This window comes from Hypomesus nipponensis, chromosome 19, assembly GCF_054491055.1.
Source record: "Hypomesus nipponensis isolate SF chromosome 19, ASM5449105v1, whole genome shotgun sequence".
NCBI lineage: Eukaryota > Metazoa > Chordata > Actinopteri > Osmeriformes > Osmeridae > Hypomesus > Hypomesus nipponensis.
The window spans coordinates 10256888-10282949 of record NC_140379.1 but is presented as its reverse complement, the minus strand read 5'-3'; the positions used below and the strand labels follow the sequence as shown (position 1 = coordinate 10282949).

General features: G+C 41.9%; 1 long non-coding RNA gene across 1 annotated transcript; it reads right to left on the bottom strand.

Annotated features, from left to right (window-relative positions):
* Nucleotides 1-239: 239 nt before the first annotated feature.
* LOC146246960 (uncharacterized) lies at nucleotides 240-24175 on the bottom strand. Its single transcript, XR_014732319.1, has 3 exons — nucleotides 23306-24175; nucleotides 675-765; nucleotides 240-496 (listed from the first exon to the last, which is right to left on the bottom strand). It is a non-coding gene; the product is annotated as an uncharacterized LOC146246960 (long non-coding RNA).
* Nucleotides 24176-26062: the final 1887 nt, after the last annotated feature.

Here is a 26062-nt window from a genome sequence, read left to right as displayed (position 1 = left end):
TAGGGGGTTTCAAGCATGATCTTCCTTCCTACAACAATAGTATGTGACCATAGTCCTGTGTATCAACATAACCGTGTACAATCATATTTCTGTATGTTTTTTTATGGACTACACTGCAATAGTCCTGCATTGTAGTTTCTCAAAATGAATTGGATGTCATTAATATCATATTGTTTATAATTTATAATATACGATTTAATCTGTTAGACAACTTGTCTAATTTTAAAACCATAGCCTTCAAGATGGAAGCTAGCAGCTGAAAACACAATATAAAACACAATCAGGTGCATGAAGTGAAATTTAACAGATAACATTATCAAATTAATTCAAATATGAGAAACAGCGACCCCAAGTCTTGTCTGAGCTTCCGTGCTTTCCTCCAGCAGTTTGAATGACAGTGGTTTCACAAAATAAGCCAAGGAGGAAGGCCCGCCTCGCCTAAGGTGATTGTCTGGAACAGGATTGCTGCAACATAACTGGCTGGAAAGTAGCAGCCCTAAAATAGAAAGTAGAAATTGATATTTCACTTGTACTGAGCTGTTTGTATTGCCAGACAGCTCACAGAGGACCTCATTAGCTTATACAACATGTTTGTAGAAGACAAAAGGTTTCTTTTTCTACTGAACAAAAATCGTAACCATTGTGTCTTTTAAAGTAGCTGTGGTAAGAATTACCTATTGAGATTCAACGCAGTCCATAATGATGACCTACAGCCGCCATGGTAGACCCCTCCCAAACCCATGACATTGTCCAGTTGAGCATCACCTACCAGAAGAGAAACTAGTCAGTCACAGGTGCTTTAATTATTCAGGAATAAATATTAGAGCTCACAGAGCCATTTGTAAACAATCCCCTGGGCCCAGCCAGTTATTAAAGATGGAAATTATATATTCATAACACAGGATATTGCAGCTTGTTTATTCATAGTCAGTTCAATTTTTCAGGGGTATTTTGTCGGAAGACTTCCAAACCATCTACCTTCCTCTACCCCAGGCCATATGAAAAGGTAGAGGGAAAAAAACTTGGGTTAGCTAAATTGAAAGAGCAGTTTTTCTATTATTTTCCAGTTTGAACACGACCAGTCTATTTCCTTGTTTGCGTGTGCCTGGACTTCAAAATGAGGGATGTCTCCCCAGTTCTCTGTGCGCCTGGGTGTTTTTTATTGTCATGGGACATAGCGTGGCGAGCGAAAGCTAGGCACTAGCAATGCATAAAAGAGTCAGGGGCTGCCAAGGACAGTGTGAATCTAAACAACATGATGAATGTTTGTGTCTGTGTCTAATCATCTAAAGACTATAACCAATACACAAGCATATCAACTATCTTGGGAGATTTACTCTTCTTATTTTGTGTCGCCTAATGACATGGTCAATTAATCATATTATATATAATTGGTTTGTCCTTACAAAGCAGCATGTTTACATCTGTATCGACCAGGATGTCCTTCTCAGCCCTCACTTTTTCTACTGCAATACAGTTAGAATCTAGGGCCATCATCCAGATTCATTCTATAATTCAAACGTCAAAGCAAATGAGCTGCAGCAAAAGCTTTATACAAGTCAATGACCGTAACTTCCAATGAGCCAAAAAGACACTTGTACATTTAACAAAAATCTAAAAGGTTATCAGGTTGAGAGGCAGGACACACCAGTGGGTCTTAATCTCCCTCATCTAACTACAAAGGCAGGAATCTCTGTGCGTGTCTGAGTGTGTGTGTGTCTGTGACTTGAGCATCTCAAATTCATATTCAGCAGGTGTATTGCTCTGTAACCAAGGATGTGCAGTGTCGAGTGTTTGAGCTACACTAAGCAATGGAGCTTGGATCCCTCCTATATGGTATACTGTACATCTGCATGGGAAACGGGTACTGCACTGGTCCTTTAACCTTTCTGTTCTGGATGCACATGGAACTGCTGGAAAGCCATTACCTCCCTCAACATAAACACAGCATTTGCCATCAGCCCAAGGGCAAAGACTCATGGCAGTGTGCCCATAGTTTGTGCACACACACACACACACACACTCAAACGTAAACATAAAATATAAGAGCCCACTGCTGGCACCTGCCATTTAGAAGCTCAGATAGGCATCTAATGTAACCTCACCCTGCTCTAAGAGCGAGGATGTTTACAAGGTCAGTCCTGCTGCCCACGCCTGCCTCTCTTGTTCAGGCTTCCTCCCCGTGGACAAATCAAAGTCATGATGTACAGCAGCAGTGTCCTGTTCCACAGAGCTGACATACAGTAATTGTCCTCCCTCACCACTTAGAGACAGTGTGCACATTCTAGTGCACGACATCTGAGTAACTGCACAGAGCCTCCTCAATGACTGGACTATGTTTACAGCCAGTTGTTTCTCACAATGTTCTGAGGAAGAGATTTGTTGTTGATTGGGTAGTTTACAGCTGACTGCACCACATCCAGCTGAGTGACCCCTTAGGCTAACAAACTGTCTGAATTTATGAGGCAAAGCATCCAGTCTGGTGTAGAATCTGGAATGAGCTGGCATTTAACATAGTGAATACAGAGACATTATGACAGTGGATTCATAGCTCTGGAATACTTTAAGAAGTTGGAGTTTGAAGTACTACAGGAACTACATGTCTCTTATCTCAGCACCACATGCATCTTAATGGACATAGTTTACTGCCTCTGAAACACAGGACTAAATTAGCTGGTTTTGTATGGTATCTGTAGTTAGTGCAGCGTCAAAGGAAAATAAAACCAAAGCATAACTCATCCTCTAAAGCAATTAAGATCCAAATGTGCCAATCAATCTGCTTCACCAATGAAAAATCTGTTAGCAGTTATTAAATTGTTAGCCTATATCGCTTTCGAGTTCAGCAGGGATTACCACGTTTTTGTTTGTTTTGCAGATTTAGCTGTTTAGCGTTGCCTGCATGCTCTATTGCCAGATGTTCTTGATTAACAAAAGAAAATTGACACACTTTATTACATTATCCAAACACAGAAGCCCGTCGGGGGCAAACAATAATTAAATAATTTTATGGGCTGCTATAATTGTTGATGCAGTTTTGCTAATTTATACTACATTTTAGCACAAGAGTTATTTGTTCAAGAATATGTTTTGCAACTGACAATCTAGCCTTGTTAAGCCATTTCTTTCTGACAGGTTTTGAGATGCTCCACACAATCTACTTTTATGTGCCTTGGCTTGGCTTCTTTGGAAGTTTGCCAGTAACAAAAAGCACCCAGTGCCCAGTGGTTTTGATTAAATAGGTGATTCCACCGGAGCCTAATGAAGACAAATGAAAATGGAATCGTCTCCAAATGAGTAGGGGCGCAAAATTACAACTTACAACAGAGAAAGGGCAAACAACAAATTTTCAAATACAAAAATAAATCCTTATCCACAGGTCAGTTATTTTAATAGCTTAACAGATAAACAATGATAGTGGTACATCTGGAATGTTTCATTTGCAGGTAAATTGACTCCCAGCTAACTGACAGGTCTTCCCTCACAGGCTTGCTATCTGGTGTTTACTCGACACCGAGTTGTTTAAACGTCATATTTGCATATTTTCTCAATGTTGTATGAGCCTTGGAGACGTCATGATCAGACATCATATAGCTGACTTTTTTTTAATTTTTATATCTTAACAAAGTCTGTAAAGACATTTAATATATTTGCATCCTTTTTAGACACTTTGATGCTGTCTTTTACCAACGTTGTGTCATAGTTGAATTTTGGTTGAATTTTAAAGTCCTAGACAACCTTGTTTACCGGTAATATACGTTACACTGCTGTTTCATTCTGAACACCAACCAGGTGGGCTTGGAAGTGGTCTAGTATGCACCACGTGCCATGTCCCTTAACTCCTTAACTTATCTCCTTTGTTTTCATTCGTCCCAGTTAGATGTGACAACAACACTTCAACATGATTACAACCAGATTCTCTCTGATATAGTTCTAAATGTTTGATAGTGTTTGCTTGAAAGCAGATGCAACAAGTGCATAATTATTGCCGTAATTAAGTTGCCAAAACATTAGGCCTGATGCACGAGCACCTTTGAAACAGTGAGTGCACGATTCATTGGCATCTGCTGTAAGCTTATTAATCATCTAACAAGCAATTAGCAAGCTGTTACCATTCTCTGGCTGGTATGTAAATACATTTCTGGGTTAATTTCTTCCTATGATAATAAAGGAATAAGTATTCAAATTAGCTCTGCCACTATGTAAATGATCTATCCTATTAATTGCAGAACACCATTTCAACTTGGACAGGGCAAATGTGTATGTGCTACTGTATGTATTATGTGTTTAAGAAGGGAAATGGAACTGGTGGTCGCCCTCACACTGACTGTGGTAATTTATGAGGTGTCCTGGTGGCATCCGCCCACCACCCCTTCTGTCAGATAAAAACTACAGAAGCTTGGATCTGAATGAAAAGAATGGAGTATCTAAAAGTAGAGTACAGCAACATTGTATAGGCAAAATACTTTGTGTGGTTGTGTGTGTGTGTGTGTGTTAATGAGCCAACTGGCTAAATAACTTATGAACAAGACATAAACACACAACCCAAGCCCCATAAACAACTTAGTCAGTTAGCTCACAAGCTTGTGATGAATAGCAAAAAGATACCCTTTCCATTAGCAAATTACCCCTTGCCACTGTCCCAGCCTTGGGCAGAACACATGTCCCGTTGCTACACCACACTAACAGGATACTGAGCCATGCTAAGGGGATTTTCCGGCGGAGGCAGCTAATGCTGAATTCAATACACAACATGGCTAATGACACCCAGGTCCACATCCATCATGGCTCCCATTCATAAAGCCAGTTCCAGTGCCAGTGCACAGCCCCCCCTCGGTCTTGTGTGCTAATCTATGCAATGCAGGCGCAGAGAAGCCATTACGCCTCTGAATACACAATGAGGCTCAAAGCTCCACTCCACACCAGAGGGGAGGATGGGATGTGGTGGGGATGGGGAAAAGAAAGGCAATATAATTGAAGCCAGGAAGCAGATTGTGATCTATTGACACACATCCAGGGTCCACGCGCTTGCTTTTGTAGCCAATGGCTGTCCCTTCGGACATTTGGGAGGGAGAGGAAACTTCACATGGATGGATTTCACCCAGCCGTGATGGTGATATGAATCTCTGCACTTCTTCCACTGGCATACAGTATGTCTCCTGTTCCTGCATGAAATAAATGCACCAAGCCAGTGTTAATCATCCATGTGACAGGAGGAAACAGAGCGCTGCGCCGAAGCTGTACGCTGAGTTACTCCAGAGCAGATTTCCATAGAGTTCTGCGCTGCGCCCACGTGGACGAGTGGTCATACTGTGCACACATCACTGCTCGCTGATAAAAGCAACTTACACACGTGCTTGGATGCACACTTAAGCACGTGCACACACATTTATGTACACAAACTGTGAAAATCCTTGTCTTAGCTATGTACACACATTCCATATACACCATGTAAAGACGCTCTCACATACACGCACACACGCACACAATCGCACAATCGCACAAGCTCAAACAAACATACCCCGTCTGCGGGGCGCAGCCAATGTGATTATGCCAGAAAAAGTCACATGCCAGATGGTTTCACCATTTAAATGCTCCCAAATGCAACCGTTTTTTAACATTTTTGGAAGTACAGGGTTCGCAATGCATGGCCTAATCATCAGCAACACAAGGCCCTTGTATATTTAAATACGCGTGACTACAGAGTGGTTTATGTTCCCCACATGTACCACGGGCATCCTTTTGAGCTTACTGATTCATCAACGCTCGGATACACAGGGAGGGGATGGGAGATAGTGCGGTAAGAACTCAATGCAGCACGACTGATCTTAAAAGCAGGCCCATGTCTGAAGTCATTGCGGTTGTTCTCTCGGGCTCTGGTGATTTAAAGGGACACACTTAACAGGGCTCCAGAACCCAAGAGCCTGGAAGGGATCGTCATGTTGCATTAAGAACTAAGACATGGAGATGAATGATAGGATGGGGGGAGCTGATACAGATGTTTTGAACAGTCATTGTTCAGATCTAGTCTTTTGATTTGCTCATTAAAAACCCAATGTGGAAGAAGTCAGAACGACCCGCTACCTAATGTACCCACTTGTCGGCTTGCAATAACTCCTGTCATTATCATTAATTACACCCTGAAGAAAGAAAAATAAAAGAACTTCCGGAGAGAGAAAATGTATGCTGTGTCTTGTTGACTGATAGAGTTGCATGAGCGTTGACCCAGAGAAGCTGTACCTGACCCTACTCTCTTGGTACACACTGCAGTCACTCGCCCTCTTAAATACCTTCAGATCAAGCATGATAAAGCTGAAAGTGAGGATCACATGGCAATGAGTACAGTGGAACCTGTTCCCCTAGTTGATGATAACAAACACTGTACTTGCTGTCAATGAAGAGGAAATTCCTCAGTCGTCAACATGCTGCTATTCCTTTGTTAAAGCTGTTTTTGGGTAAATAACCAGAGCGACTCATCACTTGATTGGCTCCCGTTTACAACAGACACAGGGACAGTAACATCCGCCTTCCCATCTACCCATCCACCGCATAATCAATTAACATGTGAGTAATGCTGGCCCCATTCAATTCAACCAAATACAGTGGGAGAGTGGAGTGTCATCTACTGTGGGAAAGTACTGCTTAATATAGCGCCAGGGGCTCAAAGGAGTGCTTACCAGAGCACAATCCACTAAAATCAATAGTAACAGTCAGGCTATATTGTTTCAAATGAGGGGAAAGTGTGGCTACGATAAAGAGCGCTCGATACCACTGTCTGTGCTTGTGAGACGCTGAGTCAGGGAGACAGGGCTAAGTAATACTGTGCAGGGGGGGATGGAAAGAGGTATGGAGGAAGGCAGCAGGCCAGGGACGATGGGGGAGATAGATGCTGCACTCTCCACAGTGATAATACTTTTCCTGGACAGAAGGTGGAGAGAAGATCCCATGGAGGTCAGAAGAGAATACTACAAAGATTTGATAGAGAATAAAAGGCAAGAGGTGGGGATTGTGTAATATGCAATATGGGAGACCTGTGTGTTGACTATGGTCAAAAACTTAATTTAAAATGTAAATACATTCACTATCTTCCATCACCATCCGGGTTGGCAATAACAGATAATATTGTAAATGCAAAAAAAAAATCTAGAACTGAACATTGTTTCGTTTCATCCAGCATGCCTTTCTGCTTTTTCACAACAACAAAAAAACGTTCAACACTTTGATTTGATTGTGTACACAATTCAAGGTCCAGGACCCCTGATACTCAGTTTTGCCCCAATAAACTGGGATCTCATCGCTGAGCGCCACCAGAGGGCAAGACTCACTTCGTTAGTGTACTGGGCTCCACATACCTCAGCAGCAACAAAGGGGAGCAGGATGAAGAGTGGGATCCCTTAATAAAACAGAGCCGGATGGAGGCGTGTGAAGTTACATTCCCTTCATTCTGGACCTGATATTTGTTGAGCGTAGACGACTCTTCAAAGGACTAGCTACATTCCTGCAGGCATCCCAGAACTGAAGCTGCTTTGCCCTTGCTCACACCAACACCACAATCCAGAAAGATCAGGGAACATGTGTGTATGTGTTTGAGAAAGATAAAATATTTATTTACTTGTGCAGTCATTTTTTATTAGAACATAATAATAACAACAACACGACAATATCTTAGTTGGTTACTGGGATTTGACAACATTGTCTAACATACATGATCTGCCCAATACTACCTTCACAGTATTTTCTAACTAAAGGAATCAGATTTACATCACAGTTATCAATAATGACATTATTCCCTCTGCTGAGGTGTTAAGTGTAAATTCACTTTGACAACTATGACATCATAGCTGTCACATCATAGCTGTCATCCATGCATTTAGCACTTAATGGGACAAAAAGGTGATTCTTAAATGTATCCCCGGTGTCTAGGAATGAGTCACATTCCAGATATTTAAGTTATCTTGTAATGTGTTATGAACATGAATAAACAGCTATGAGATGAGCCATACAGGCTGACAATGTTTCAATTATGTCCTTTTAACTCTGTCATTTGATCATGTCTGCATTTCAAGTTTGAGTAAGTGTTTTTAACTATAATCAAATGTGACATAGCATTGAAAATATAAAGTCTGTTTATATTCTTTTTGAAAAACTGTCTTTGTCATGCCAATTCAGCTATCAGAGCTAATTTAGTGATATGTGCAAAGAGGATTGCAAGCATTCTGTTAGTTGCTGCTTGGTTTCCCTCAGAGCCCCACTTTCATAAGGCTACTGAATTAGCTGAACATTAGTTATGGAATTAGCAGGCAGTGCCACCATTAAGCCCAGGCTGTTCTGTGTCACAGGCAGATCAGCGCTATACTAGCTCATGTTAATTAGCTTAGCACTGAGCCTGTCTGATGTATGTTAAGCAGCAGAGGGTTGCGACTGATACAGAAATCTGGTCTTATCAAAAACATGCTCAAACCGCCTCACCATCGTTTGGCAGAGTCATGCTGAAGATGGATTATTCAGGGACACTTGCTTTAAACTTAACAATAAAGTCACCAGCGAACTGGCTGAAGCTATGCAAATGTGCTCAATTTGAATCCTCATTGTGTTAGGCCTATCATGTACTGGTGGATTAAAATGAGAGTAGGCCTGTGTGATACACATTGTACATGTGCTATATGTGGTACCATGTCCTCCTCTTGGCCAAAGAAGCATTCCTAAAGATAGAGCTGCTGGAGCTCTTTAAGATCCCCTCATTTCTAGTCTGTAAAAATCCATGTCCGCTGTCAAGTCTGTTAAAGACACGAGATTTAAAAAGTGGCAAGGCAACCTAGTTTATTTAGCAAGGTTTTTTTGGGGGGGGCTACCAAGTGATGTTCAGCACCAGTAACAAGTTATTTGATGGAGATGATGCATACCGGTATGGATGAGGAGCAAGGGAGAAAAAACCCTTTGCTTGATCTTCTCTGCCGACACGCTGCCAAACATCTTTTTTGGGCTCAAATTAGTATTGCAGAGGCACGCCCCAATCCCAATACACCCTGTCGGGTCAGAGGAATCAAAGCAGCACACATCTAAGGAATATCAGATAGGGATTCAAAGACTAGCGCCCACAGGTTGTATTGCCAATTAAAAAAGGCAAAGCTTTGTTGCTCTCGAAGGACACACCACTGATGAGTGATTGGCTTCAGGTGATCAATAGCTGCATTCAATACACTGGTGGACTGGGGGGGTTCCAAATTTTATATAAAAACAGGCTACTTCACAGAGTGTAGGATACATTATTGAACTTTTGGGGGAGCGAGCAGTAGATAACTAGGAGAGAAAGCAAAAGATGAGGTAGCAAAACAGTAAGCGACATGTCTTGTCTATCTGGAAGTATAGGTCTGTCTGTCCTACATGTTCAGTGCATTTGTTGATAGTTAACCCCCTCGTGACTGACATCTCTCATACAATTAAACCATTACTTATCCATTTCATTTCCAACGCCCAAGGTTGAGTGAAATGGATTTGGCACCAAAAGTGGAGGTGGAGTTTGCTGCATGGTTTCAGTAGGCAATTGTGGAAGAATATGGGATTTCCTGTGTGCTTACATTATTCACTAATCAATAGGACTAGTCATTGGATACTAGTCAGTATGTTGTCACGTGAGCTTGCTATTAATACGAGTAGATTGTGTCTGTGTCAGGGTTAAGAGATGTTCGGGGTCAGGAGAAAGTACTGGGTAAACGTCCCTTATCACTACAAGGAGAGCTCCAGCTATGATCTCTCTACCCTGAGAGTGGTCATGTGTTGGGAGCTGTGAATCTCTTTCTCTGCAACTGTTGTAACGTCATGGCTGCCTGACGGTCACTATGTTTACATTCTTGTGCCCTAAAAAAGATGGTCCTCCGGCCTTCAGAGCCGAGAGAGACATGATTGAGACCTAAGCCTGGTGTTGTGTTGTCATTTATGGTCAGAGGACTGGTTCTCTCCCAATCTGCAGATTGATAATAATTATTAAAATCCAGAATGCAACTGACATGTGCTAGTTCACAGCACATATGTAAAAACTATTTGATTTATTCAGTAGGGGCCTACTTTGAAGATGAGTCTGTCCCTACTTCTTTGTTTTCTACACACACGGCAAAGACTAGGCTTTCTCTCCTAAAGGCTCTATAGTGCTGTCTTGTGGTTACACAGCACTCTGTGGTATATTTGGGGTGCTGCACCCATTACTTTGTCAAAGAACACCCGTTTTGTGATGATGCATAGCAGCATAGTTTAAGTGACTGTGATTAGCTTGCCACCCTCTGAAAACCACAAGCCATCACTAAGGTCATGCAGTTGAGAGCTATGACCCACCTGTCCACCCCCAGTCCCCTGCTGTGGTCAGTGAGTCTCTCTTCAGGGGCCAGTCAGACAATACCGTTGTGAGGTCGTTCACCTGCACCCACTCCTGAGCATGTTGGCCAAAGAAAATGAGCCTGTGTCTCCATAGAACTGACTCATCCTAACCAAGGGCTACCTGTATTCATTCACAGAGGATTGTTTATGACCTAATATTGCAGATATGGTTTGGAAGCAGAGCCATTTTTATGCACAGCTAGACATGACTCAAGGCCAAAAGGATTAAGGGAGATAGATGCTACCTTATTTACAGTGAATAATGTTTTTTGTTGACATTCTTTTTAGGGAAAGCTACCCATTACTTCCATCTGAATAATTGACTTTCCCCCATCCTGTTCAAATTTCCGAGAGGCTTTGGTGGTTTGTTTCGCAAGCCAAATCCATCGTTTGCACTGCAAATTAGCCTTTCAGAGGTGTGCCTCACCTTCTGTTCATGATTCATGACACACAAGTCAGTTCCTTTTCCCCCTTTCTACTTCTATCTGCCGGTTATAACCTTCAACTAACCTTTAAACTGATGTGAATAATTTAAATTGTATTTTCATATCAACGGAGGGGAGTCAAGCCAAGCAATTATCTTTTATCTGTATACATTGCTGTCAGAGCAAAGCCTCATAAAGTTTCCCCAAGGGGGACAAAGTGAGAAAGAGAGAAATTGAATGGGGGGGGGGGGGGGACAAAGAGCAAGGAGGTGGAGGGCAGAGAGCGAAAAGAAAGCCTACATGGGAGAAAAGAAAACAGGCCTTAGATGCTATCTGAGGACATTAATGCGGCAATGAATTATTTAGTAATGACTATGAGGGCTGTCATAAGAAAACACTGCTTACATCTACGCTGTGTTTGGGGGTGGGTGGGATGGGCAGGAAGTGGTGTGGAGCACAGTGCGTGTGTGGAAAGAAGACACTAAAGATAAACATGACAAATTGGCAGATCATCTGTTCAATTAGGATGAGCAGTGACACAGTTACCAGGGCCCAGGCCAGAGGCACGAGGGGGTAATGCCTCATTTGCAAGACAATGATTTAAAGCTGTGCCACAGAGGAGAGCATTCCTAAAAAAAAGGAGGGATGAGAAGAGAAAAAAGGAAAACAGGAAATTCCCCCTGGTACTCATTAAAATTGACGGTGCTGCTGTACACAGCCCCCCCCCCCCCCCCCCCCCGTCGCTCCCACCTACTACCACAACACACACACTTTTCCACGCCATGTTGCCTTAGCGCTTGCCTCTGTGGACCATCCATGATCATTTTGATTAATTCATAAAGAACGATGCCTCCTTGATTGAGACAGTGTGATGAGGAACGGGGGCGGGGGCTTTGATTCAACAACACCAGAGACAAAGGAAACAGCACAGGCAGGAATGACATGAAGGAGAAGGAGACTGTTTATAAGACAGCAAGAGCTGAGGGATGAAGGAAGAGAAAGAGATACACATACACACACACACACACCCTGCAACCCTCAGAGTGTACTATAGGAGCTGAAGCCAGGTTCTTTGCCCGGTGAGCAACTCTGGTCTGACATCTGCATCTGCTTACCGTTGTTCTCTTGACATTCCTGCAGAGTTAGCCAGGCTTGCTGCTCCCAGGGCAGGACTCACCGGGCCTCGTATCAGATCTCTCACACAAGCCTCCCCAACCCCCTCGGTAAGACCACTTGGGGGAGAGATGTAATATTGAAAAGCCTGCTGCCATTTGAAGTCATTGACAGAAACGCTCAAAGCAGGCTCAAGCAATACAGCCCTCATTTCCTCCCTGATACATCAAGCAGCCGCACGCTGCTTAGGGCTGGAATGAAGGGGTCGGTTGCCATCAGGCCTGTGTGTGTGTTGACGTGTGTGTCTAACCTCACACGGCCTGTCTCTATAGAAAGACAGGAAATATGGGAGAATGAAAAGGACATACTGTAGGTGAAAGTTAAATAAGGTCATGTTGTAGTTGGATGCCATCCAAGTTTGTTCAAGGCTAGTCCGTGCCAAAGCACTATTCTTGGAAGCCTCTTTTAGTCTCCCTGTACTGAGAGCAGACTTGCTGGAAAGGTGAACAGGACACCCGTACATAAATGATCGTAATGGAGAGCCTGAAGCAGCCATTGATTAGGTATTTGACCCCTGTTAAGGATTTAACCCACAAGGGGGTTATTGGCATATACAGTATTTACCATTTGTGATTCGAATGATAAACATTGTGGTGGGGCACAAGTGATGCCTTAACCTAAAAGAACCTTTTGTTTTGTCTTCCTCTGACCCACACTCTGTTACTAGGTGTTTCGCTGCCTTTGAATTACAAATACTAATTGGCCAGCGGCCTTAGAGCAGTGTTTCTCCCCAGAGTCCTGCTGAGAAGACTGGTTAGGGATGAAGCTACTAATGATGTGCCAAGTTTGAAAACATACTAATCAGCACAAACTGTGTTTCCAGAGGAAACGTCTCCTCTTCCAAAACATCTACAGTTCCTTAGAAAAGCACTTTCAAACAATTAAACAGGAAAATATATAAATATCATTAGGACATATTCAGCCTAATTAAATTTGGAAGAGTTAGCAATGTGTGCAAGAAGGAAAGAAATACAGGAAAGTCATGCACTAATTTTTATCATTCACCATGGCAGGAAAGGTAAAATAAGCCAGTCAGGATTTTTGTTCTAATTATAACAGTTACTTTTATGATAATACAGGGACTGATTTGCATAGCATATGTGCTGTGACTCTACCATTAGCGAGAAATGCAAAATTGCCCTTGAAAACTCTTCCCCAATAAAGTTGTCAGAAGGCAGTTCTCCCAGCAGCATTTGTTGTGTTCTTTTTCTCCTCTTCTCACTTCTCTCTTTCCAGCTGCCATCAGCCCCCTTTTTTTCTTTCCATAATTCTAATCTCTCATACAACTGTAGAGCCCTGACTTCCTCCAAATCTTCTTGGAATCTTTCTCTTAAAATGTGTTCTTCCCTCTCTCTAGGCTGTATTTTGATCTTCCTTGCAGACTTGTGTTACACCTTGATTTCCCAGCCTGCCTCTTTCTGAGGTGAGAGCAAGGACCGGTTCTGTTCTCTGCTGCAGGCTCCCTACCCTCAGGTCATGCCCAACTGCTCCCTCACACAAACCATCAACAGTGCACTCACAAAGACACATACACATTTACACACGCACAATCATTAAAAATATAAAATACCAGCTCATACAGTCCTAACCTTTCACAGCACACTCAGACAATTTGCACAAGAAGGAAACATGTCATGTGAATGCCCCAAGGCACTATTGGCATTAACTATCTGCTATGCAGGTGCGCTGTTGAAAATCTAATTTGTGTTGGAGCATGTCAAAATTAATGGTTACATGACATGAATCCTTAACAATGCAATAAAATGAAAACAAAATAATGATAAGATGTAATCAGTAGAAAGACAAACATTAAATATATATAAAAAAAATTAAAAAAATCTTCAAATCTTTGTTTACTTGGATTGGTACAAACATGTGGTATGTAAAAATGACAGACAAAAAAAAATTCTTAAACCATGATGTGTTATGAAGACTAGACTCACACACAGAGAAGCATCCAGGGACTGGAAACATCAGACCTCACTTCCTCCCACACTTTATTAACACACAAAAACATAAAGTAGAGGGTTGGGTGGGAACTGAGTTGAATCAGAACCATCAGCGGCCACCACCAAAAGAGAAGAGGGAGGGCAAGATGGAGAGAGACAGATGTATGGTTTGATCATGCTTTTTTGAGGCCTGGGAGGTGGGTAGTAAACTCTGAGCAAACTACAGTCTCCTGAGACTTCTCACCTATCCCTCCCTCCCTCCCTCCCTCCCTCCCTCCCTCCCTCCCTCCCTCCCTCCCTCCCTCCCTCCCTCCCTCCCTCCCTCCCTCCCTCCCTCCCTCCCTCCCTCCCTCCCTCCCTCCCCTGTCCTCTGCCTGTACAAGGCTGGTTAGATAAGAACCAAGTAAACAAAACTGGCTGATTGATATTTAACAAGCTCCCACCATGTGATCTCAGACCCCTCCCTTTCTTTTTCTTTTATTGACCCTTTGTGTCCTCACCTCCACACGAACACACTGACCTCCACACACATGCACACATACTCTACAGGGACCATAGTGTGGATGAGGGGGGGGGGGGTCCATTTCACACTTGAGGCAGCCACATTATGTCTCAAATGGGCCACACATAGAGGAGCACACTGCCTAAACTGCCTCTCCACCTCCCCCCAAACCCTCCCACCTCATTTCGAGGTTTTTAACGAGCCGAGATCTGCACCGTTCACGCTTTTACTCTTTAGCCCCTCCTCTCATTTTCTCTGTGTCATTAAAAGGTGAAGTAGCAAAAGCTTAACGGTGAGATTTATTTTTCACAAACCCCACTCCTGTGTGCCCTGGGCCTGCAGTGAGTTAGCGGCTCGCCTCAAATGTGTTCATAATTCAAATGAGAACTCTGTCTGTCACAACAAAGAGTAATGCATTATTCAACAAGATGTCTTCCCTTCCACAAAGAGACAAACAGAGCGGTATTCTTCCGGGTGCTAAGGCAAACAGCTAACACGACAATCAAAATGGAAGTCATTAATTAGGTAATTAGAGGGGGAAATAAATGTGAAAGGATCACAACAAGGAAGCAGCCGTTGTTGCGTGTTAATACGTTTACATGTGTTCCAGTCATTAGCCACACATCATTAGCAAAGGATGTTATACATTGTATTGCTTTTGAAACCGTGGTGTGTGTGTGTGTCTTAACAAAACAATATTGCTTTTGGAATAATATGAGGTAATGGAAAATGTATTCACAAGATTGAAAATGTAGTCTACAGTATTGAAAAGGAAATTAATGAAAACATTTTTTGAACCACAGCTTGTTCCAGGCTAGCTTTGTCAAAACACATTTTAGCAATGTCAATTAAGGCCACGAAAATGAATTAAACCCAGCCTGTGTTCATTCTAATCTAGTACATAATCCTACATAATCCCTAAGGCCCCAGAGTCCCTGTTCTGTATGCATGGACAGCCTTCAGTCCACTGATTAAGTCTTAGTTAATCCCTGGTGGCATAGATCAACCTCTGTGATGCTCTGACTATTGGTGAGAGTCCCACACCATTAAAGCCAACAGGGACTGATGATCAAGCTCCACAGTGAGAGGTCAGGTTATAACCTCTAGTTTACATTAGTTAAGGGGCATCACTAATTGTTTTGTCTTTCAGTCAATGGGAATCAATGAACAAAACTGGGTGGACTTTATTACTATATAGCTACTAAATATATAAGTATTTTATTTGTAAAAGATAAATGGCTATTCAAAAGTCGGACTAGGTGGATGCATATCAGTGTCAGACCCCAGTGGGACTTATGTGTGTGTAGGAGAAAGAGAAAGTAGAGAAGAGGGGATGTTTTTACACCTGATCTGAGTTACCCACCTCCCTGAATTAATTTAGACTTGTGTTTCTTTGTTCCTCTGCTGGACTGAGGCACGGGGGGGGGGGGGGGGGGGGGGGGCAGTCCCTTCACTCACACACCACCTGAATACACACACAGTATACATGTATTGCACACTTGAATATTGCACTCACACCATTCCACCCCACACATGGACACTCACCCCCCCCCCCCACATACACACACACACAGCAGATGTGGCACAGAAAGGCGTCAGAAGACCAGGGAAATAAGAGACGCTTGTTAGGAACAGACATAGATTTAGATTTTAAAGCGCTCGTGTCAGATTCTGGCAGATAAAAAAGGGTTCTATTACTAATGAATGAACACACGAAGAAAAAGAAAAAAAAATCCCTTCAAATCTGCCTGTGTTACGTGAATCTTTTATGCAAATGGAATTTCAAATGAGGTGAAGCTATCTTCAGAGACCTTGACTGTTTTCCACAGCCCTCTATTAAAATGTATGCGTTTGCTGATTTATAAATCTTATTAATAGCTCTGCGCCGAGTGGGGGAAGCAAAAGTGATGAAACAGCTTCACTTCCCTTTCTCTCTCGATCCCTCGCTCCCTCCCTCCCTCCACTGGTCCAGCAGGTCCCCTCTCGCCCACTTTCTCTCTCTTTCTTCTCACTTCCTTCCTTCCTTCCCTCCCTCCCTCCCTCCCATAGTCTCTTTCCCTCCGCTCGTGTCTCTTAGTGATTTTATAATTGGGCTTGGCTCATTGTTATTCAAAACCCTGTAGAACCAATTAGTGCAGGACCTTCCGACCCTTGGTTGCTATGTAATGGCGGTAACTAAAGACAGTAAGTGAGGCAGCCGAGAGCAAAGGTCTGAATTTCTTTTAGTTCCTGATTAATAATTCTGTCAGGCCTATCACAGACATTAAAGAGAATCACTGGTTTAAAAGCCTTCGCTTTTTTTTTAACGCTTTACACGTTTACGTTGTTCTCCCCATGCCTCTCTATAAACCTTTAATGATAGTTGGGTTGCTCACTCCCTTCTCTCTTGTTGGATAAATGTAAATTTAACAGGATAATATGATTTAAAGGTATAAGGGGGGTGGCAAGTGACCCCTTACGCTGAGAGGATGCATGGCTGCAGTGGCTGATGGTTAGGAGAAAGACACGTGGGGGCATCTTGAAAGATACATTGTGGGGGCATCTTGGGGGGGTCTGCATTGCAAGTCAGCATTTGAACTTTTTGTACGTGTCATACTCTCTGGCAAGTGAAACTGTAGATTGGTTGTAGAACACTGAACAGGTTGAATTAATTTCACATATCAATCCTTACTTTGGCTGTTGTTTGACTGCACCCTTACTCAGAGTTGCTGTCCTAGAGATAAGAAATGGTGCAGGTAGACGTTTGTTTAGTATCACACAGACAGAAATGGTTTGGAACCAATTGGATGTACAGGCAATTTAAGGAACATCTGAATTATAAAAGAGACTGCACACACATCAAATACTTTGATTGTGACATACTTTTAAAAAGCCATGGAAACCAAATTAAGAACCCCTGGGATCCAGTTGGTATCATTCAGATTGCTCCGAGCACCTGAATATGGCATCAACTGGATGTGTGCTTTAAAAACTGCACAAGTAATTGGACCCAGTGCCATATGGAAAACAATGTTTTTTTACCGCCACTGGCATCAGAACGCCATGATTGACATCTGAAGCATGGCCTGCCGAGGCAATAATCTCACTGTAATAAGAATTCATGAGGCCTGTTTGGTTGATTTCCTCCTCTTGGGCTTATGCGTGTGTACTTGGTGGTGTGTGTGTGAGCAACGAGAGAGAGAAACAGAGAGAGAGAGAGCGCAGGGCTGTGTGTGAGAGATCTAACAAATTCACACTGCATCTTATTTCCAATCTCTCGCTGTCTGAGAAAGAAAAAAAAAAGTGAAAGGGAGGGGCTTATAAAAAAAGTTTTTATTTTTAGCACTTCAGCCAACAGATGGATGAAATGACAAGGAACTGATGACATACATGGGAAAACAGCCCTCCAGCCACTCTTATTAGCTTTACTAATAATAAACCATGAGACCTTTTACTATAAGCAATGTGCTATCCCTTTAGCTTTAGCTACTAAGGGGCATTTTACTAATTAAGTCGTATCGGTCTGATCTTTAAGGGTTCCCCTGGTGAATGTCCAGTATTATTTGTAGGATTATTTGCAACTGCATACTGTCTGGTTTGGTTTAATTACCAAACTATAGAAAATACTAAAAATACTAAATGCAATCACAGTCCACTGCCCTGCTGATAATAGTACAACTTTAATTAATTAGTGTCAAATCAATGCGACCAGCAAGTGCAAGAAATGCCAAGGCTCCCTTGAATGGCTTTTGGAGGAATGGATGAACCAACATTGGACAGCTTCGCCATATGTGAACTGCAGGTCTGACAATAATGTAAAGAAACCCTGTTACAATCTGTCTGTTCCACACAGAAGAATATCCCAGCTTTTCTCTCTCAATATTGTCAGATATCCACACTTATTAAACTGACAAATCTCTTTCATTAAACTCTGTCTGAGTAAGATAGGATCACAGTGTAATCTCCTTGCCTTGTCCTTAGATGGGGGGTGGGGGTAAATAGTTTCATGATGGTTCATCTTTGCAGACATCAAAGCACCTCCTCCTCGCTATTGGTCTCGCTTTTATTGTATCCCGTCTAGCATCCGACAAAGAGATAAAAATCAACATTTCCTTTTGTCCTATACAGCAATAACTGCAACTGACTTTTGCCTTGTGGCTGGCTCCCAGTTTGTTTTCTTGTACCATTATCCACCCCGTTTAAACATCTTGCTTGATTTAAATTTCAATCCATGGGAAGAGAGGATGGGGGAGCAATTTGTACCCGGCATGGGAAATGAGAGACTTGAGTCTTCCAGCTTTTCATTGTTCCACTGGATCCCATGATGCTGTGGTTGTGTTCATGGGAACAGGAGGATGGTAGAGGGATACATTCAGACATGCAGTGACTGCAGACTCCAGAGAGAGACGTCTCAGAGAGAATGATGGTCAGACGGATGGTCTTTCCAGTGGTTAAACTACCCATAGGCCAGCCCCACAATAAACAACTGCACCACAAACTCAGCATCCTCAGAGAGGTTCAACTTAATAGTGCACCCACTATAGTTATTAGTTCACTCAGGTGCTAGCTTCACCAATACACTTCACCAATACCACAATAGCCCAGGATTGCCAACAGGTATGTGTTACATGTCACATCCAGCCCAGGAAACACAATGACATTGCATAAGAACAAGGCGGTTCCACCAAATATGTTCAACCCAGAGAAAAGAGGAAGGGTTTGTGTCCTGACCCTTACTTGGAGATTGTTACTATCTGGGTGTTTTTAGGAGACATCAGTGGGCTGGTCGCTTTGTGAAAGGGGAAATGGAGCTGTTGCAATGATGTAGGTTGCGCGTCAGTCTCACACCGAAATGACACACAGTAAGAATGTGGGGGCAGGGAAGACATTATGAAGCCATTTCCAAATGTGAGAAGCATTGAGATTGCGAGAGAGTGCACATGAATGACTGTGTTAGTGAGTAAAACTAAAATGTAGCATCTAGATATGTTTGATAAGTGTCATGTTTTCAGTGTTTGTAAGGGGATACAGTATACATATCCTCCTATGTGTACTGATGTGACTCATACTGTGTGTACTCACTCAAGATCAAATATGCAAACCATAACTTCTGTTTCAGTGAAAGTACATGTCATGTTTGAACTGTCAGTTGCAAGCCATCAGATTGTATTTAAATAGGGCCACGTCAACATGACATACAGTCTAGAATTTTTTCATTTAAAACCTTCCATTGCTTGGCAGATGGTGTCGCACTAGATCATATTTCTCTTTCGAGCAATAGAACTGTGAAATAAGCCTGTAATACAACGCCACAACTTGACAGGCTCATTAAACCCTTCAAACCACATCCAACTTAATTACCTCCTTGCTGGTAGGGTGTGATGTTTGCATCTGTGAATTTAACATGTATATCCGTTTCCCGACCGCAGAGCTGTGGGGCTTGGACAGGTCTTAAGAATTCCACCCTGCACTCTTCGCTTCTGGAAGGTTCCCTGAAACAAGGCCCAGAGCCTGCCCTACAACACTGGGCCACTTCTGCAGCTCAACATAAGTCCTTAACGACAAACTCTATAAACTTCTTTGGGCTTGAATATTTATGGATGCCTGTGGTTTCCCAGAGTGTTGTTTTCTGTCTGGGGCTCAACCCAAAAAGACACCACAAAAACTGATCTGCAATGCCTCTTATCTGTAGGGCCCTGCCACACTGTGGGTGGTCTGCACCTCTCCAGATTGAATCAAATGTCCAAAAACTGGCAGGAAGCAACATTCCAGATATATCTAGACACAATCTAAACCTTACAGCTGCTTTGGCTTCCACCACAATGGATGATGCATGACCCCTTGATTCATCCTTTGGCCCAGACACTTTCATGCCCTGATGAAACAAAGTCCAAAGGCAATCACTTTTGGCCACATCCTCTCATTCCTGATGGCATGCCCTTTGGGATACAAGAGCCTTTACATGATGTCTAGAAAGATACAAGGCTTTTTTTTTTGCTCACTGTCAAATTAAGTAACAGTTGTACTTGATGACTGCTCTGCTGCAATCTGCTGTGGAGAGGGCTATTAACACATCTATTCTAGATGAGGTAGTACAATTGACGCTTCCATCCAAGGCTTTGCTAGATTCGCTAGCTGTTAAAGAGCTGTGACCTCAGTGAAAACACTCAACAGTAGTACTTCATAAGCCTCTCACCACCCCTTCAGTCTGGTAATTACTCACATTTACCATTTTTAATATTGGTAACTCTCCCCTTTTCTAAGATTCATAAGTAAGAGCCCTTAGGGGAAAATGTAAAATCTTGGAAGCCTTCCAAGAATCCACTGAAGAAAAAAATAGTTAAAATAATTTCCCTCTGGAGTTTGTAAATGTATTACAACAGTCTGACTTTGTGGACTAACACATCGTTTATTTGCTTTAGGATGGGGAATGGGGTTGTTCATAACAGTAATGATAGACTGAAATGTGGAGACTGATCTGTCAATCAGCAACTTGATACTCAATGAAATCCTGAAGAGCAAGCAGAGTGAAATTCAAACAGGTTTTCTGGATTTCAATTGAGCAACTATAATGTATATTGAAAGTTATATTTGTGTGATTGAATTACAAAATTAGAGGTGATGAAAACAAATAAATAGTTATTAAAAAAAGGTTTCTCTGGACTTCATTATGGAAATAGTGGTCCAAGATTGTTGAGAAAAAACTTTTTTTTTGAATAACCATTGGGCAATTAGAAAGAACTGCTGGACTAAGCATGTGGTTTCTCTTCTATCCCCAGCCAGTTGTGCCACATTCCAACTCCCAAATCAGTTCAGAACAATCATTTCAGAACATCACCATCAAAGATCACAAAATTGTGTTATCCTTTGCTAGGTCCATGTTCTCTGACAGCATTGAAAATCATCCATTACTCAAAGAAACATCAATTGAAATTGTAAAACGAAATAAAATGGTCAGGATTACGTTGAATGAGGAAGTGTGACTTACATGTCATGAATTCTACAATTTCAAATGTATCACCCAGAAATCTTCCCCTTTCATAAAATGCAGACATTCACAATCTCTGATGCAAACTGTATCAGAGAATTGGGGGACAACATTAAGTTCAGCTTTTAGTTTCTCTCTTATTAGCTCTCTCTGGTCTATGCCCAGGATATGAAGTCAACTTGTCATTGCAAAATTATGACTACCAAGGTACAGTAGCTAACCTTGAGGCATTTATAATGTTGAACCAAGGCTCATTTATTGCATGAGAGAAATAATCTCTACAAAAGTGGTTCAACTGATGACAGGCCAGATTTATGATCTTTTTAAAACAGCCAACATAACTGCTCCTGCACGCATCATGAAAACGAATCAGAAAACAGATTTTACATCATATGATGCAGTATGTCAACAAAGCCTGTCACCAATGATTTGAATTAAACAGAGTAGTTGGTGCATAACTTGTACTGTTTATCGTGTAGCTTCCTCTATCAACTTTTCTTTCATAACTGTGAATTTACACAAGTGTTAATCAGTGATAAAAAAGTAGGTTTTTCTTTGAAATACAGCTCCACCTGAGCCAAGTTTTCAGAATCAATGTATGGAGATCAAACATTGGCAATATGTTTTTGCATTGCTTCCGTATTTTTTATCTGCTCAGAGCTGATAATAATCTGACAAGTAATTATCAGTTACATCAATTACAGCATCACAGAGAGCAAGTGGGAAGACAATTTAGCTTGTCATGACACTGCACAGGGGAGCTTTTTACTGACTACATTGATTTTTTAGGGTTTTTTCTTCTCAAAAACAAAATATTATATCCTTTGATCTTTAACGTAGAAGAAGTGGCTTCTCAAGCACATACTTTAACTATTCCTGTGGGAATTGAATAAAACTAAGAACCTGGATCAAAGATACATCTGGCTTTATCTAGGTTGGAAAAACCAACACAAAGAGATTGCGATCTGAGTACATTAAACAATATGAACCAGTGAACTAATGTAGCTGGTTTGTTTTTGGCTACTTACACATCGGGCCATGTTGGATTATACCTTTCAAAGGCATCTCCACAGACCCACCCTAATCATATATCATATTTACAACATTTGGATGCTCAAATCCACTAGGCTTGATGCTATGGATTTTCTGCAATGATTTGAGCAGATGTTCCCCGGGCAGGTGTCTGCGAAAATATTGGTGAAGGGACATTGGAGTGGTTTAATCTATCTGCTGGTTGCCAGTGTCGACATCACATCGGCCAACTGTCAGTCAGCCTCATCAGCCAATCAGAGGTTTGTTCTAAATCAATATTTGGTGATATTCCATTTCACCGGAATCAGTGGCCAAACCAAGGTTTTTGCGTTTCGATTTTCAATAGCTCATCTTGCACTTTAACTCATCAAGAGGTATGAAGGGAACTGATTGTAACTTCTTGTCAATCTTGAACCCATTCAAGTGTCTTAGGAGAAACATCTCTTTGTTATAAAGTAGGCTAGTATGAATCAACATAATAGGTATACAGAGTACATAGAAATAGGAAAATGTAATATACAGTGTGATAGCGAGCGAAAGACTGGATAGTGAGGGAGGATAGTGAGAGAGCAAGAGAGAGGCAGAAGAGATCCTTCAATTTGTGATTACAATCAATCACTCAAGTAGTCTCATGCAGGAAAAACAAATGATGGATGTCTTAATGCCTTTCTCATGATGCCATCTTTAATTGCTATCCAAGACAAACAGGTTGACATCAGGCTCGGACCCTCCTCAGTGCACATGGGGGAGGGGGCAACAGAATCTAGCCAGGTGTATGATAAGAGACAGAGTCCTCAAAACAACAAACAGGGGAAAGGGATGTGAAAGAGGAAAGGAAAGGATGGAGGAAGGGAATTCAGTGATGAGTTTGTGTGCTTTTTTACTGAACCTTGACTGTGTTTACGAGCGTGAAACTGCCGGAACACAATAGAGCGGCAGCCTGGTGTCTCCTTCCCCTTCCGTCTGTCACTGATGGTCCAATTGGAGAGGTTGCTGGCATCCTTCCAAGGCTTTCAAAGTGTGTAAAGAGCACTAAATTATAATCAGTGCAATACGTAGTCATCATGGTTAATATTACCATACAATACACAGGAATTGGTTAGTTGCTCACCACATTAGGAAATATTAACAGGCCAAACTGAGCACACCATTATTAGCACTACAACTATAAAAAGGTTTATATGATAGGACGACTGTTTAATTACATCAGTCAAGTCTTTGTCTTCTTCTATAGTATATTATACTTCTATCGTATATTATATTTCTTAAGGTTGTTTAAAAGTGGAGTTTTTACTTCAACACAGGATACATGGGCATCCTTTTTTTGAAAAAAACTGATTACATACTTGCAGACAAACCGGTTAAATATAAATGTTGGAGGCAGTATTCACAAAGAGACATTTTCAGGACATCGTGTCTTGAACTGGCACAAATGTGTTTTGGTCTCAAATTGAACCCTTCATGTAACAAACGTGATCGCCCACTGACGGTGATACACAAGGCCGATGTTTGCCCGCACCTGGGATAGAACCCGCCACCTCTGACTCCTCAAGTGCAGCCACAACCAGCTGAGTTTAACGGATCTACACCGGCTACATTTGCTATTGCGCAAAGTATTGTGTGTCAGAAGTCAGAAAAGGGTGTTAATTTGCAAACTGAAAAATGCCGCTGAATGTACCGGTTCTTGTACCAGGTGTTTCTGTGTGACAGTGAAAAGAAAGTTCTGACACTACAGTGTATAGAAGAGTAGTAAGCCTTATCTGAGACACAGGGCTAATCTGCCCTGGCGTTATTCCTGACCTGGCTAACTCCCTCCTCATGCAGCTTTAGCAAAAGTCAAAGGTCTCTATTCTTGCCATAGCTGGAACAAGGGGTATGTTTAAAACTGCCAATTTAACCTTTAGTCTCTTTCCTGCCCCAGAGGTGTACTCAACACTATGTTGGGGTGTATCTGTCTGATAATAGGCAATTTGTCATTTTATGGATATCTGTGTCTCCAGGAGATGATTGGAGCATGGAAAACAAAATAGGACAGATTTCAAAGGATCAGAATTTTGAGGTTCTCATATTTTCATATGATTCATTCTCATTACCAAATGAGAGCGTTGTGCAACAATGATGAAATTCCTCAAAAGCCCAGTTTTGTTAGCCTACAGCATTGCTGGCAGATGAGTTTCATATGTCTTTCACCATCCTGATCAAAAAGCATCTCTGCATGAGAAGAACTGAACCAGCACGGTGTAGTGCATCATGAAACTGAAGGCTTGTAAGTAGTCGCAATCCCAATGTGATACAAGTCTGCCCTCTGCAGGGTTGGGGGATTATTACAGATGCATTGCAATTATCGAATTGTTATTAAGTCAAGCACTCTTCTTGACTTTATAGTAAGTCCTGCCCACAGAGATACATATGCATACATAAGTAATAATGTATGCACATATACAAATTGATATACATATCCCATTGGGCAAAAAAAGCCACAATCAAACCCAATGGAGATAGTATGCTGCCTCAAACAGAAATTATGCATGTGTAACGACCCAGATTATAAAAAGGGGCTATATTACTAACATATTTAAAGCAAATATATTGCAGTAGCTAATGAGGCAGCACATAGTAAATATGTAATGGGGTGTGTTGTTAAGATAATTACAACACAGTTGGATAAAGAGCAAAAAGATAGTATGAGAGGAGAGGTTTGGAACTACTTTGTAAACGAAGGTGAATATTAAAAGCCATTGCTCAACATTAATTTTGAAAATTACAGTACCTAGGTTTGCAGTTGATTGAGTTGCAGTATTGAAAGAGCTTTTTAAGATTCTGTTCACACTATAGGCTAACCCACTAGAGGCAGCCCCACTACAGGCAGCCCCAATTCAGTTGAGAATGTGTATTTGCACATCACTGGATGCAGAGTCCACCTATGGGCTTTGACCCCAGGCCAGCTTTAATATTTGTTGTGATGATTTATAAATATTTCTCTTTGGTCCAGCTCATGGCAAGGTATGAAAGGTCTAAATCAACCTTCTCTGAAGTACGGACATGAAAGCCTGGTCTCTTGGCCCAACACACACTCACACAGGTGCACACACTTAGACACACACAAAATCTCTCATTCACACATGCGCAGACGCACGTCTGTAGCAAATCAAAACCAAACAACGGTAATCAGGTGAACGGAGGCCACTTCTCCAGGGAATTCTTCGGTGGGGAATTTATAGAAAGCACAAATTAGGGCACATTTGCATTCCAGCTCAAAGATACAAAAGTGCAATCACAGACCGACAGGGCCTGAGATCAGAGCACCTCAAATGCTTGAAAAACCCAGCGATTAAAGTGGACATTTCAGGCTGTTTTAAGGCAAAATTGGAAGGTGTTAATGCCAAATGGAGCAAGAAAAAAGGAAGGGTAATTAAATTAGGTTTCTGCATACTTAATTGAAGGATTACACCTTCACACGCATGAACATCAAAGGAGAGTTGGGATTAAAGTGTGAAGCCTTTTGCTCTGAAACTCAATGGGCCCAATAACATTTAGCATTTTCATTTTGAACTGTCATTTCTTTGCTGTTTGCGATGATGATCTATCTATCTAGCATTGAACAAAGCCACCTACAGTGCCATACTACAGAATTTTTGTTGATAAA